Genomic DNA, 16,795 nt, shown 5'->3' with positions numbered 1-16,795 from the left:
TTGCTAAGGGTTTATCAACTTTATTTATTCTTTCAAAAAACCAACTCTTCAATTCATTTATTTTTTGTATCATTTTCTTAGTTTCCATTGCATTAATTTCTGCTCTAATCTTTCTAATTTCCTCTCTTGTTCGAGCTTTGGGATTTTCTTGCTCTTGTTTTTCTAGGAGTCTAAGAGGCATCCTTAGGTTTTTTTTGTGTGTGTGTGTGCTTTCTCTGTTTTCCTAATGTGGGAATTCAGTGCTATGAATTTCCCACTTAAAACTGCTTTCATAGTGTCCCATAGATTGTCATTTTCATTTATTTGTAAAAACTGTCTGATTTCTTCTTTAATTCCCTCTGTGCTCCATTTTTTGTTCAGGAGAGTGTTGCTCATTTACCATGTGTTTGTGAAGTTCCTACGGTTTCTTATGCTATTGATCCCCAGTTTTATTGCACTGTGATCTGATAATATACATTGAATGCCTTCAATTCTTTTATATTTATTCAAACCTGTTTTGTGATCTAGTATGTGATCTATCTTGGGGAATGACCCATGTGCAGCTGAGAAGAATATATATTCTGATTTTGTGGGGTGAAGCACTCTATAGATGTCTAATAAGTCCCTATGTTCAAAAGCTTGGTTCAGTTCTAGTAGTTCATTGTTGATTTTTTGCCTAGATGATCTGTCTATTTGTGATAGTGGGGTATTCAGATCCCCCACTACAATTGTATTAGTGGTTATTTGGTTTTTCATGTTACTTAATATTTGTTTTATATAGTTGGTAGCATTTATATTTGGTGCATATATGTTTATGATTGTCATCTCTTCCTCTTGGATTGTTCCCTTTACAAGGATGTAGTGGCCTTCTTTGTCTCTCTTCATCAGTTTTGGTTTGAAATTTTCTTTGTCTGAAAATAAGATTGCTACCCCTGCTTTTTTCTGGGCTCCTGTCCCATGGAGAATTGTTTTCCATCCTTTCACTTTCAGTCTATGGGCTTCTTTTTGCACTAGGTGTATTTCTTGTATACAACATATTGTTGGATTTTGCTTCTTAATCCATTATGCCAATCTATTTCTCTTGATTGGTGAATTGAGGCCATTGACATTGATAGTTATAACTGATATGTACTAACTTATTATTGTCATGTTATTGTCCTTTTGTTGATTCTTTTAAAAAATCTTTTGTCCTCTCCTTTTAGTTTCTTGCCTTGGCTATTTGATTTGCTCTGTTTGGCCTCCTGGTGTTGTGATCTTCATTGTCTTTTCCTAGGATATTTTAAAAATTCTTTGTTGTGCTGGTTTAGTATTCATGAAATTTCTCAAGTGTTCTTTTTCATGAAAGTATCTTATTTCTCTATCCATTTTGAAAAGAGTTTTGCAGGATACATCAGTCTTGGTTGGAGCTTGTTTTCTCTTAGGACTTGAAATACCTCACTCCAGGCTCTCCTTGACCTGAGGGTTTATGTTGAAAAGTCTGCTGTGATTCTGATCAGCTTTCCTTCTCATGTGATTTGTTTCTTTTCTGTTACTGCTTGTATTATTTTGTTCTTCTGTTGGGTTTCTGGGATCTTGATTATTATATGTCTAGGTGTAGATTTTTTTTTTATCATGGCTGGTTGGTGTCCTATATGCCTCACTTATCTGTATGTCAAATTGTTCCCTTCTGTTTCTGTCATTAATTCTTTGAACAGCTTTTTAAAGTCATTTGTATTTTCTCTTGGTACTTCCTGGATTACTATCAGTCTTACGTTATTCTTCTCTGTATCATCTAGGCGTTGTTGGATTGATTTCTCATGCTCCCTTACTGTTTTTTTTTTTCCTTACTCTTTTTAAGAGACTTCTCTGCTAGCCTATCTTCTATATCTGAGATTCTATCTTCATAATCTTTTATTATGTTGTGTATGCTTTCAATAGAGTGTTTTTTTTGTTTTGTTTTTCTTTTGCTGATTTTTTTTTCTTTTTATTGAGGTTATTGGTACAATCTAGGTATACAATACAATTACATTCATCATTGGGATTCTGTACCTTTACATAATAGGTCTTGATTCTCATTTTTCCCCTTGTCCCTGTCCCCCTTCCTTCACACCCTCCTTCCCTCCCCATTTACAAACACTTTATTTCCATTTTTTCAGTTTCTCATATTTTTTTCCTCTCCCTTATTACCTTTCCCCCACCCTTCCCACTTTCCCTACACCTTTAGCCCTTTACTTCCTACTTCACATTATTAATTATCTCATTAGGATCCTGTGTACTATTGTAGTTTTTCACACCAAAGAAACTATTCAGTATTTCAGTTAAAGAAATCTCTGTATGAACATTAAAAATAGGGAATCCTAAAATAAAACTAAAAAGGAAAGCAAAAGAGAAAAGGCAATGATGTAACATCAAAATAATCCTTAATTCTGGAGATGAAAATGGTCCCTGAACATATTTAAATTGCTTCTCGCTCTTATAGTCTTATTTTTTCATCTCCTGTATATCTGTTTGAATCTGTTTAATGGGTTCCATTTCTTTCCTATGTTAACCTAAATATTTTAAGACAAACACTTCATATGTTGGAAGATAATGAAAGTAAACTTTTAAATACACGGAAAGATGGAAGAAAATTTTCAGCTAAGTCCTCATTCCACAAGAAATTACATTAAGAAAACCCAAATGGTATGATATATCAAATTAAAACTAATCTGCACAGTCAAGGAAAAATCAATAGTGTGTACAATCTACAGAATGAAAAATGTTTTGCAACTGCTCTTCAGAGAACTGATATTTAGAATATGTAAGAACTTAAAAAAAAGACTGAGCACCAACATAAAGAAGTGAATTTAAAAATCCACTTCTTATAAGTACAGATGGTCCATAAATATATGAAAAAATATTCAAATTCTTTTCTCGCTAGAGAAATGAAAATTAAAACAACATTGAATTCCATCTTACTTCAAAAAACATTTGCATTTTGAAGAAATCAAATGAGAGACATGCTGGAAAGGCTGCAGGAAAAAAATGCCTTCTTCATTGTTTGTGGAAATGAAAAATATTCCAATCACTATGCAAAACATGGAGAATTCTCAAAAAATAATTTACTAATTCTATTTGACACAGCTATATCCCTTTTATGTTTCTCCTGAAACACTAAAGATATCATATTATAGTGACACATCTGCATTTATGTTTATGGCAGAATAACTCACAGTCACTAAATCTTGAAAGTGTCCTATAGGCCTATCAACAAAAGAATAAGTAAAGAAATGTTGTATTTACAAACAGTGGAGTATCACACTGCCATTAAGAGAATAAATTTGAGTCATTTGTAGCAAAATGGATTCATCTTGAGACCATAATGTTAAATGCAGTAATTCAGACACATGAGCTTAAATATCACATTATTTTTGCAAGTATAAATAATTTAAAAAGCAAAGTGGCATATTGTTATTAACAAACAAAGAGATGGATATTTTTAAATCTTAAGGGCATCTAGGGATTGAGGGATATGGATGAAGGGAGGGGAAGGGGAATTTAAAATTTTAAGATATATTTTGTACATGTACCAAGTCCTGATGGTTAATGTAATCATATGTACTGCAAACATATACTAATAAAAAGACCATGCATTTGTAAACATTTGGAATCAGTTAGTGTAGGTCATAGATGTCACACCAGCACAACTAATAACACATAACATTTTACAACCCAGTCTTTGTGCTGGATGGCATTCAATGTAATGTTTGCTTTGTTTTGTTTTGTCTTTGTGGTACTGGGGATTGAACTCAGGAACATTCACTGTAATTTTTATCACATTTCATAAAAACACTAAAAGAATTTTCATAGCTGCTTCCAAAAATATTTAAAAGTGAGAGGGAATATTTTGAAAAGATTGATGGTGATGTGTTCTTTAGTGTAATTAATTTGGGGGAGTCTTTTATTTTCTTTCTTTCTTTCTTTCTTTCTTTCTTTTTTTTTTTTTGGTACCAGGGTTTGAACTCAGATCATTGCGCTTGCAAAGCAGGCACTGGAACCACTGAGCTAAATCCCCAGCCCAGCTAATTTTTAATATTAACATTCACTGTATATTTTGATCACTGCTTCTATATTCGTTAACAACCAAGATGGTGAAATTGGAGCCCTGTCTTGCACAGAAGGTACTATACCACTAGCAAAGGAGTTACAATTCTTAATTATCCCAAGAAAATATCCATTTTCCTTTCTCAGTAGATGATTAGGAATCTCATGTGTAATATATATTTCCCTTTTTTCTCCTATTTAATTGGAAATGCCAAAGAAAAGTAGTTTGTCCTACGGAAGGACCTGCATTAGTTTAATCAACCTCTCATATTGACTTTCTCTTGTTTTGCCTAATAACATGAAATATGGTTGTAGCTTGATCTGAAACAGTTGTGAATGGAATACTCAATATAGGAACATTAAAAAATACATTTGTTTCATTTGAAAGTGGATTACCTGGAAATTCCCTGTAAAGTAATTTTTTAGTCTCATCACTCATTTATCTCCTCTCTTTTCCATGACACTCTCTGAAAATCACACTTTCCTATTGTTACTTTGTAAATGTTAATTTTTATTACCACGTGTTTATGGTATATATTGGTTAAATTAATCATTTGGAGCTGAAACATGTTCATAAAACATCTTAATGATTTTTACATTTCCTTCTACTCCCTCTCCTCCATCCCTCCATCTCTTGTCTTTGTCCCCATTTCCTATTATCTAGCTTGTGTACCTGATTTATTCCACTTAATATTATGGTCTCAAGGGACATTGATTTTTCTACAAATAATTCAAATTTATTATTTTGGCTGAATTGTAATCCATTGTGTTTAAATATATTTTAACCCTCACATTAGTTTTTAGTTGTTAATTTGTTATATATTTTGAGAGTCACCAACTATACCAAGTTCACATATAAAACAGAACAAAGCCAAACAGTCTATTTTCTCATGTATGAGATAGTCCAATGGGAGCATAGAAGTGTGAAGATTCCATGAACAAAGATGGATGAAAGTAATGAACCATGAATATGGGTCTTCAAACTCCTGAACCTGAATTGCAGAGATGCAGAGAAGGTTAAGAGTTAACTAGGTAGCAAGGGAAGAGAAAGTTACTAACACAAAATAAATATTTGGTTGCAAATATGTGCACTTAATCTAAGGATCAGCACAGTGGCTGAGTGGCCTTGGAAAAATTCTCACTTTTTAGCAGAGTTTAAATGAAACTGTATTTATGGCAATATGACTATATATAAGCTAACCTCACTGGTTCTGTTTTACTTGTCTTTTCTTACTTCTTCAGATTAATATTTGTAAATATGTTTCTTCCAAAAGTTTTTTAGAAAAAGGAACTGAGAAATAAAGAACTATGAGATCCTGCCATAGGCTGGTTAGGTAAGCCTCTTGACTTTTCTAGATGTAATTTAATCTTTTAACTCACTGTCATATTTTCATTTTCTGGAGTATGGGTGAGGCTTAAGACATTCTTCCCCACACATAACATGACACGTGAGACTAACAAAAAAAGAAGAACCTAGACAAGTCACTCTCTTTACCATTCTTTCCTGAAGAGGATCATAAGAATGTTATGCTTGAAGTACATGGGAAAATCACTCCTTTTACCTTACTTCCCTGAGGAGAATCATAAGACTGTCATTCCAAAGTGCATGCCCAACCCAAAGGCCAGAAACACCAAGAAAGTATGAACATATGGGCCTCATTATTTTTTCCTCAGGTCATTGCCATTATGTTTTATCTTTACCAGAAATTCTATGGTTCTATGACTGCTTCTTTGTCAAATTCTTCATTAAAAGTGAACATTTCTCTCATTTGGGGTCTCTTCCTTATAAAGTCTATTGTGGTATGTAAGAAATTAATAATAAAGCTGTATGGTTTTTCTCTTATTCACCAGACTGGTGTTAAAGGGGCCTCTGCCACAAATCCAAATGAAAGAAATTATTTTATTTTAGTGTAGTAAACATAATTATCTCTCAGTTATCTGAACTGGCTTATTTATTTTGATTATTGATTTGGTTGATATCATTTAGAACTCTGAAGTTATGGTATTCATGACATTATTAACTTATTTGTCAAAGCATTTCTGTAGCAGTCACTCTTATAACTGCAACATTTTTAACCAAACAGCTGGAGTCTACTTCCCTATCCTTTAAATCTGCTTTGGTAAATGAGATATTCTTAGCCTATTCAGAGTACTAGGCTCTGTTCCTCACATAGCAAAACAAGCAGAGAACAACTGTTAGTACTATGAGCATCCAACAATTCCCACATAGCAACACATGATATGACAACTGTTTAAGTAGATTTAAACTTTTCAATAGCTCATGAAGATGAAACAATAGAAATAATGCAAGAATAGGTTGAGCACTAGGTGAAAAAGGAAGAAGAAAGAAAAAAAAGAACAAAGAAAAACCCAGGTGCCCCAAAAACAGAACATAAGAAAACAAAGGTATAGATAATGTTATTTTTATGCCCAGAAAAATGAGTCGGGGTGAAAGAGTTTTGAAAGGTTATCTGTATGGGCAAAAAAGAAAAAAAAGATGAGAAAAAACATTCATTGAGGGGATAACCAGGCTCTTGAGCCACTCTCTCCCCTGCCTGCACGCCACCATCTCCAGTGAGGAAGCTGAGATTTGGGAAGGCCATTCTGAGATCTGCTCTCCCTTCAGTCTACTTGGGCCCAATCTGCAGGACTGGGTAGGTGCACCCTCCCCTGCCAGAGCTGCCATTGCTGCAGCACAAGGAGGGTGAGATGTGGGAAAGGTGCTCTGAGATCTGCTCTCCCTCTGGCCTGCTTGAGCCCAATCTACAGAACCGGGTAGCCATGCCATCCCCTGCCAGCTCTGCCATTGCTCCAATGCAAGGAAGGTAGCCATGCAGGCACCCCTGAAACACCCCCCTCCCACATTCATACCTCCTGATTGTGCCAGTCCTTAGACCCACTCTGCAGAGGCATAGGTGATCATAAAGTGTATTTTTCTGAGCTCCCAACTTTGAATATATTTAAAGAAAGGTCAGGGGAAACCTGTAGTAAAACTGTGGAGTTAGGACCAGGGATTTAGCTCAGTGGTTCCGCTGCCTGCCTTACAAGTGCAAGGACCCAAGTTGGATCCCCGGTACCAAAAAACAAAACAAAACAAAACTGTGGAATTCAACCCTGCAGGAGGTTTGGGGACTCAATTTGGGCCTTGTAGCCTGAGGTCAATCTGAGTCGCAGGGGTCTGCCATTGGCTAGATCAGATCAGGGGACTTGGTTTTACACATGGCTGTGCATGTTGTACATTATGACAGCAGAGATATAGTCTGAAAGAGGCCCTTCAAATTCATTTTGTTCTTTCTTTTCCTCATTTAACTCTGCAAATTCTTTCTTTTTTCTGTCCTCTTTCTCCAACTCAGTCTCTTGCTCCAACATATTATCCCTCATTTCCCTTTCTGTTTCTGCTCCTGCCCTAACAGGTTTCTTCTTTTATCATTTTTTCTTTTTTCTTTATGTTTTTTTCCTACTGTCATTTTACATCACTCATGGGTCAATAGTTTCAAGGGAAAGTGAGCCCCTATTACTGTTAAGGGGAAATATTCCTGCCCTTATTCTTCAACTCTATCTATTCCTTTTGAATTTAATAGTTTCCTAAAGATTGTACAGTCATTCTATATCCTCTGGCTTCATTTGAAACCTTTAATTGTTTCAATTATCTAATCCTCTCATCCTAACTCTGTCTAAGCCCCCATCCTAAATGGTAAAGGTGCTATAGTGAAAAGCATATTCACTGCAAACATATTTTGGGCTGTTTCTTGATTTTAATTTAATTCACATGGTTTAAAGGTGATAGATTAATTACTACCACAAGTGGTCAGTTTGCAAGTTGTGCTTGATCCTATTGTGTTGCTGAATGTATCAATTGGGATAAAGGATTGTGATTGATTTAATGAGTTGTCTTCTCTGATGATAAGAAAATGAGAATGTTTATGAGTCATTAGAGACTCAAAAGCTAAATCGCAACTATATCAGGAAGATTTAAGTAATAACCCAGAAATTAAACCAAGGACAGCTCAACAACAAAAGTAAAAATGAAAAAAAAACTTAAGCAAGATACAGAGACAGACTTCCAGTTCACCAAGGACAAACAGTAGGGCACATGAGGATGCAAAGGCTGATAGTGAGCCACCAGGACACCCTGAACTCATGGCACAGGAAGTAACAAAACAGATCAATCAGGCTATAGAAAAATTCAAAACAGAAATAATTTCCCAGATAACCATAGAGATGGTGAGCAAAATGGAAGTCATGATTCAAGAATCTAGAACAGACTAACAAAAAAATAGATGAGCTCAGGACCATGAGGGAAGCCATGAAGGCCCAGCATAAGAAAGAAATGAAAACAATGAATGCCCAACAGAGAAAAGAAATGGAATCCATAAAACAGATTCAAACAGCTATCCAGGAGATTAAAAACTCTATTGAAAGTATAAGCAAAAGAATAAATGAGTGCAAAGATAGAATCTCAGATATAGAAGTTAGGATTACAGTCAGTGACTATGAAAAGAGGGGCCTCTTAAAAACAGTAAGGGAGCATGAGAAATCAATCCAACAACTCCTAGATGATGCAAAGAAGAATAACATAAGACTGATAGGAATCCATGAAGTAGCAGGAGAAAATACAAATGATTTAAAAAAGCTGTTCATAGAATTAATGACAGAAAACTTACCAAACAGAAGGGAAGAAATAGACATACAGATAAGTGAGGCATATAGGACTCCAACTAGCTATGATAAAAAAAAAAAATCTACACCTAGACATATAACAATCAAGATCCCAGAAATCCAATAGAAGAACAAAATACTACAAGCAGTAAGAGAAAAGAAACAAATCACATGCAAAAGAAAGCCCATCAGAATCACAGCAGACTTTTCAACACATGCCCTCAGGTGAAGGAGAGCCTGGAGTGAGGTATTTCAAGTTCTAAAAGAAAACAAGCTCCAACCAAGACTGATGTATCCTGCAAAACTCTTTCAAAGTGGATGGGGAAATTAGGTACTTAAATGAAAAAGAACATTTAAGAAACTTCATGAAAACCAAACCAGCACTACAAGGAATTCAAACAATATCCTAGAAAAAGACAATGAAGGTCACAACACCATGAGGCCCATCAGACCAAATCATATAGGCAAGGCAAGAAACTAAAAGGACGGTGGGGGGTGAGTAAAAAGAGTCCACATAAGGATAATAACATGATAATAATAAGTCAGTACATATCAGTTATAACCATCAAAGTCAATGTCCTCAATTCACCAATCAAGAGAAAAAAGACTGGCAGAATGGAGTAAGAAGAAAAATCTAACAATACATTGTATGCAAGAAATACACCTAGTGCAAAACGAAGCCCATAGACTGAATGTGAAAGGATGGAAAAAAATTCTCCCCATGACAGGTGCCCAGAAAAAAACAGGGGTAGCAATCTTATTCGCAGACAAAGTAAATTTCAAACCAAAATTGATGAAGAGAGACAAAGAAGACCACTACATCCTTGTAAAGGGAACAATTAAAGAGGAAGGGATGACAAACAAATAAGCACTAATACAATTGTAGTAGGGGATCTAAATTCCCCGCTCTCACAAATAAATAGATCATCTAGGCAGAAAGTCAACAAAGAAATACTAGAACTCAACCAAGCTTTTGAACACATGGACTTAATAGATGTTTATATAGTGTTCCACCCCACAAAATCAGAACATACATTCTTTTCAGCAGCACATGGGTCATTCTCCAAGGTAGACCACATACTAGCTCACAGATCAGGTCTGAATAAATGCAAAACAATTGAGGTTACCCCCTGTATATTATCAGATCATAGTGCAATAAAGCTGGAGATCAATAGCATAAGAAACTGTAGAAACTTCACAAACACATGGAAATTGAACAACACTCTCCTGAACAATCAGTGGATCAAAGAGGAAATTAAAGAAAAAATTAGACAGTTTTTACATATAAATGAAAAAGCCAATACAACATACAGGAACCTATGGGACTTAATGAAAGCAGTTCTATGTGGAAAATTCATAGCACTGAATGCCCACAGTAGAAAAAGAGAGAAAGCTCAAATTAACAACCCAATGATGAATCTTAGACTACTAGAAAAACAAGAGGAAGAAAAACCTGAGGCTCAAACAAGGAGGAAATTATAAAGATTAGAGCAGAAATCAATGCAATGGAAACAAAGAAAATGACACAAAAAATAAATGAATTGAAGAGTTGGTTTTTTGAAAGAATAAATAAAATTGATAAAGCCTTAGATAACCTTATCATAAAAAGGAAAGAAAAGGCTCAGATCCATGCAATTAGGAATGAAAAAGGCAAAGTCACAACAGATCCAACGGAAATCCAGAAGATCATTAATACCTACTTTGAGAAACTGTACTCTAATGAAATGGAAAATACAGGAGAAATAGACAGATTTTTAGATAATTATGAATTACCAAAATTGAACAAAGAAGATAAAAACATTTTAAACACCCCAATTACAGTCAGTGAAATTGAAAATGTAATTAAAAATTTACCAACACAGAAAATCCCAGTCCTGATGGAGTCACTGCTGAATTTTACAAGACAATTAGAGAAAAGTCAAGGACAAAAACCACATGATCCCCTCAAAAGTTACAGCAAAAGCATTTGAAAAAGTTCAATACCCATTCATGATAAAAAACCCTGCAAAAATTGTAATAGATGGTCTATATCTCAATTTAATAAAGGCTATCTATGAAAAACCAACAGTCAACATCATATTAAATGGCCAAAACTGAAAACTTTCACTTTAAAATCAGGAATAAGACAAGGATCCCCATGATCTCCACTCCTCTTCGAAATAGTTCTGGAAACATTAGCCACAGCAAGTAGACAAGAGAAAGAAATTAAAGCAATAAAGATAGGAAAGAAAGAAGTTAAATTGTCATTATTTGCTGATGATATGATACTCTACATTGAAGACCCAAAAAACTCCACCAAAAGAATACAAGACATAGTCGACACTTTTATCAGATTAGCTGGATACAAGGTCAACACCCAAAAATCAATAGCATTCGTATACACAAACAACAGACTCACTGAGAAATTAGGGAAACAATTCCTTTCACAATAGCATCCAAAAAAAAAAAAGAAGAAGTATGTAGGAATCAGTCTAACAAAAGAAGCAAAAGAGCTCTACACTGAAATCTATAGCACTCTGAAAAAGGATATCAAAGAGGACATAAGGAAATGGAAAGATATCCGCTCTTCCTGGGTAGGAAGAATCAATGTAGTGAAAATGGCCATACTACCGAAACTGCTATACAGATTCAATGCAATGCCAATTGAAATTCTAACACTATACTTCACAGAACTAGAAAGAAGAATCCAAAAATTCATTTGCAACCATAAGAGACCTAGAATAGCAAAAGCCATCCTCAGCAACAGACACATGGCAGCAGGTTTAACAATTCCCAATTTGAAACTGTGCTATATAGTCAGGTACATCATCTTTGACAAAGAAGCTGACCATCCTCAGTGGAGGAAAGATAGCCTTTTTAATAAATGGTGTTGGAAAAGCTGGATCTCAACCTGCAAAAGATTAAAACTGGACCCTTATCTTTCACCATGCACTAAATTAAAATCCAGGTGGATTAAACATCTATATAATAAAACAGAAAAAACTAAACTTATTGGAAGATAAGTTAGGCAGAACTCTTGAAGATATTGGCATAGCAAAAGTTTTTATGAACTAATCCTCAGTAGCATGGGAACTAGCAGAAAGAATCAACAATTAGGATCTCATCTTATTAAAAAGCTTCTGCACTGCAAAAGAAACCATCACCAGAACTAAGAGACCACCTACAATGTGGGAAATATTTTTACCATCTGCTCCTTAGACAAAGGACTATTATCTAGACTATATAAAGAACTCAAAACAACCAGCCCCCCAAATATAAAGACCCAATTCAAAAATGGGCATCTGAAGTGAACAGACATTTCTCAGGCAAAGAAATAAAAGCAGTAAGTAAATATATGAAAAAATGTACCACATCACTGGTCATTTGAGAGTTACAGATGAAAACAACACTGAGATTCCACCTCACCCCACAAGGAATGGCTGCTATCAAGAAATCAACCAATAACAACATTAGCAGTGACACTGGATACCTGTGCTGAATCAGCAAGTGCTCCACAGGTAATTTTTTCCATTACAGCTTGGAGGTCTACAACTCCTAGAACAATGATGGTAATAGGCTTGCACTTTCATCATGGCAAAGAGCTATGCATATTCTGTAATGAGCATACTCTAATTGATCCAGGTCAGAATGATTAAGGGTAATTACAGCGTCAGCACTGGGACTTAGCTATATGAGTTCCCAGCTTCCCTCACATCTGTAAAGATCGAGGCACTATGTTCTCCTGGACTGATACTCATCTGTAACCAGAGAAGTAGGCAGGAACAGTGTGTAGGAGAGCTGGAGCCTTGTTGGTAGAATGGCTGAAGACAGATTTCTGGCTGTAGTGAAAATGGGGCCTGGGGAAGAGTGCTGAAAACACTATTTGGTGAAGGTGTTTTGTCTTTTTATTCCTGCCATTTTTGCTGGAGGTCATAGGCCAATTTAGTGTGTGTGAATTGAAGTTGTTTCCTTTAAAGATACAACATTTTATTGTAGATTTAAGAATATGAGGAGTGTGATTAAGATATCCAGGGGGGATTATAGGTGGAACCATTACAGCAAAGGTAGATTATGTTTCCTGAGGTCTCCTTATTGTCCAGAGAATCATAAAAGAACTCAGCAGCAAGGCTTATGGATGTCATAGAGGAATGGGGAAATATGGCCTCATATCTGTCCACCACATCCAGGTAGACATGACAAATGCCATCTGTCATGCCTCTGACTTAGACTCCTATTACATGAGAGGTGTTGGGGCCCCAAGGACCATGTCTGAGATCCTAGGGTTGAGGCACAGGTTTAACTACTAATGGATGAGGAGCTGATCCTCTGGGGGCTTTCAGAATAGAGTCAAGAGTTAGGATTTTGAGGTCAGGGGCCTTGCCATTCAGATAAATGAGTTGTTATACCAAACTATTGGCCCTGGTGAGTATTCTTATCACACTTCTAATGGATAGAGGGCAGATAAAAACTAGGGCAAATGTGAAAATTAGAAGTGATCCTATTATTGAGCAAGAAGATGATTAAATTGAAGCCACAAGAGAACTGCAGAACAAAGAAATTGTAGTGTAACAAGACATAGTAGTAGTAGTCACTACTAGTCATGGTCACTGTCCTCTGTCAGTTGTTCCTCCAGTAGTGCAGAGGAGAAATAATTCTATTTCTGTTGAGTTTAAGTCAGAAAAAGGGCCATGAAACTGGGATTGAACACAGGACAATGAGTTCCTGGATAGTAGCTATAGAATATAATTGAATCTTTTGAGACAAGATGTCTAGGAAAGTTTCCAATATGGACAAGGAAATGGACATCATTTATACCCATAGTAAACAGTTTTAGCATCACTTATCTTGTTTCTGTCATTTGAAGAGGAACTTGAGGTCCTGAGCAGGTTCACAGGTGTAGGTGCACTTGAATGTGGCCTTGGGATGGTCCAGACATGCCTCATCTCTGCAGCTCTTGGGAGCAGTCCACAGCTTTACTCAGGAGTGATGAGTCCAGGAGTCATGTCCTGTCACTTTAGCTATAGTGGGGGTGGAAAGGATCATCATTTAGGGACCATCCTACAGGGGTTTGCTTATGTCCTATGTGTCTAGAGACTTTACTAGCACCAGGGTCCCAGGGAAGAAGAGAGGCTCACTGGATGGAGTGGATCCAGGGTCTCTTTGCCTTGGGGCTGATAGGAAGTGTTGGTGATAGAGAAAACTTTAATAGCCAAAAAAAGAAAAAAAAACTACAAAATGTCACAATGTGAAATAACTTTTATTTTACTCCCCTTCTGCTGCCTCTCTGTGTGTCACTTGCCATTTCCTTCCTTAGCATTGAAACTGGGCTAAGGACCTTACTTGTCCTAAGGCTCCCTCTGTTTGCTCATCTACTAGGATGTTGTTTCTGAGGAAAGGCTTCCCATACAGAAGTTCAAAGGGAGATAACTGCTGAAAACTGGGCATGTTTCAGGACCTTACAAGGGCCGCAGGTAGGAGCTGTTTCCATGGAGCCTTATGTTCCATTTGAGCAAATGTCTTCAGTAGCCCATGATCCTGTTTTACCTGTCCTGATGACTGTGGGCACCACACACAGCACATTGATATTGAGGGACTAGGAAAGCCCTTGAATGACCTTAGAGAGGAAGTGGTGCCATTATCAGTTTGGAGGTTCCAAGGCACTTCAAATCTTGAAATATGATCAAGGATCATGACCATCTCTAAGGCCTTTTCAGTTAGGGTGGAAAAGGCTTCCCATGTGAGAGTCAAGCAGGATTATGAGGAAATGGCTGTATTTGCCAGGTGCCATGTGAATGAAATCAATTTGCAAGTCTTCCTCTGGATGATTGTCTTGAGCTTTTGTAATTGGGCATTTTGAGGATTGGTCCTTAGATGCTTTTCCTGCCTTAACCACCTCTTGTGTTACTGTATCCAGTCCTTCTCCCAGGAAGGACTTGGTGACTAAAATAGGGGGATTTTTCTGTCATAAATGATTAAGTATCATGGACGCTCTTAAATACTTTTTAATGTCAGGCTTCTTGACAGAAAGAGGCAGTCCTTGGGGATGGCCTGTCATCACTCAGAAGTCAGGGGCCATCCCTGGCCCTTGGTATGTAAAATTTCCTTATCAAAATAAACAGGCAAGCTAATAGGCAGTATAATTGCCAGCCAAAGAGGAAGCACTCCAGCTATCTAGAAGCAGCAGCCTTTGCCTTCCTGGAGTATGGGGCTGGGATTGGGAGGTTTAAGTTGTGTCCCCTCTCATTGGTCTCCTCCTGTTGGGGGCAATCCTTTTTAAGATGCTTCACCTTTTTTCAATGGAAGCAAAGTTTTGCCTTGTTATTTAGAGAGACTTAGAGGGCAGCAATGAGTTCTTGATGCTTCTTTTCTCCTGTTGAGTTTCTTTGTCCCTGTTTTAAAAGACATTTGTAGCCTCCTGAAGAAAAGTCATCCAGCCCTAAATAGTATTTGTCAGGATAGGGTACAAGATTTCAAGACCTCGTGGCAACATCAGGGGTGGGCTGGGTGATAAATCTGTCCTTAAGAAGGACTTCTTGGTTGAGGCCACGAAGGACTATGAGGGTATGTTTCATCATAGTGTCCTTGAGCCTCTCTAAAATTAGAGATGGGGGTTCTTTTTATTCTTGATAAATATGTGACAGTTTGGAAAACTCACTGGCTGAACTTTTGCTGCCTTCAGCCCTTCTTTAATTCAGTTAAGTAGATGTAAATGGGCTCCTTTCCCAAGGAGAGTTGGATAATTCCAGTAGGGTTTGGAGGACAGACAGGCCTCCTCCCCTATAGGAGCATATGGGTCCTTCTTGCCCTTACCTGTCATGTTTTTTGCATGTTTTTATGGATCTAATGATAGGCATTTCCTGTTCTCACTGCAGCTCTCTCTCCCAAATTCAGAGTCTCATGGAAGAGGAACAGGTAAATTGAAAGAGGCACGACTCTCTTAAAAGCCTGTATGAATGCATCTGGGTATAGTTTCACAAGTAATGTTTAATTTCTCCCAGTTCCACATAGGTGAATGGGACTTGGGCATAGTCCCCTCCAAGATTATTATGGATGGGCAACAGGGTAGCTACTAGGGTTCCAGACCTGACTTTGAATAGGGGACTGCATGTTCTTTATCTAGGGTGCTCTCCATGTCTTGCTTTTCCTAAGTTGAGGCGCCAAGGTTACATCTCCCCACACTAGGAAAAGGGGATGGGGTTGGCTCTAAAGCATAATAATTTAAATATTTATGTGAACTGTCTTTTTTAGAACTACATAGGAGACTCCTGGAAAACACACTTTTCTTACCTTTCTTTTAGTCCTTTACCCGTGGCATACAATTTACTATTTATGAGATCATTGAATTTCTAGAGTGTGTTTGATTATCCTTTGACACCACTAATGTCATTCTTGGTTTAGTAGGGCAATTCATTCCAAAGTAAACATACATAAAAATGCACAAGAGGATAAAACATACAGTCATTCTAGTTGCAAAGAGAGTGAATACACATTCTTATGAAATATCATCTTGCCTGTACCCTTGTTTACTCTACAGAACATCTGTTGCTCTAGTCAATCTTTTCTGAAAAATACAATATTCAGTTTTTATGTCACTGTCAAGCAGAGGCCTTTATAAAAGCACCTCATGTTAGTTTGCTACATGTCTTAAATTTGTCTTTGTAATTATCACATTATAAGAGCAGAGTGCACACTATAGCAAGTGGTCAAAGTGAATGTCTATTTCATATTAGTTCACTGACATTTATTGCTATATTTCACCGCAGATACAGACCTTCTCTTTTAAATATCTAGAAAGTGACAAGGAGGGTATTAAGTGTGAAATATAATGGTATTAAATTTTAAAACAAATAATGAAATAATGTATATATAGTTTTACTTAAACATCTCTACATTTTAAGGGAAAAACATTGCAATAGAAGAGAGAGCAGATATTTTTCTTACATTCAATGTGAGGAAGAATGGTGAGAACTTGGTGTGGGACAGGGGATTCTGATGGATTGTGAAGAACTTAGGTCATAAAGTTAAAGGCAGAGGCAAGATTAAGACAATAACAATCCTATGTATGATAGAAGAGATTGGCTTTGCTGGAAAACTTTTACTACAACTATGGGTACTA

The sequence above is a fragment of the Fukomys damarensis genome, unplaced genomic scaffold (assembly GCF_012274545.1).
Source record: "Fukomys damarensis isolate Sample0158 unplaced genomic scaffold, DMR_v1.0_HiC HiC_scaffold_10, whole genome shotgun sequence".
NCBI classification, from domain to species: Eukaryota; Metazoa; Chordata; class Mammalia; order Rodentia; family Bathyergidae; genus Fukomys; species Fukomys damarensis.
This window is presented reverse-complemented; position numbering follows the sequence as displayed.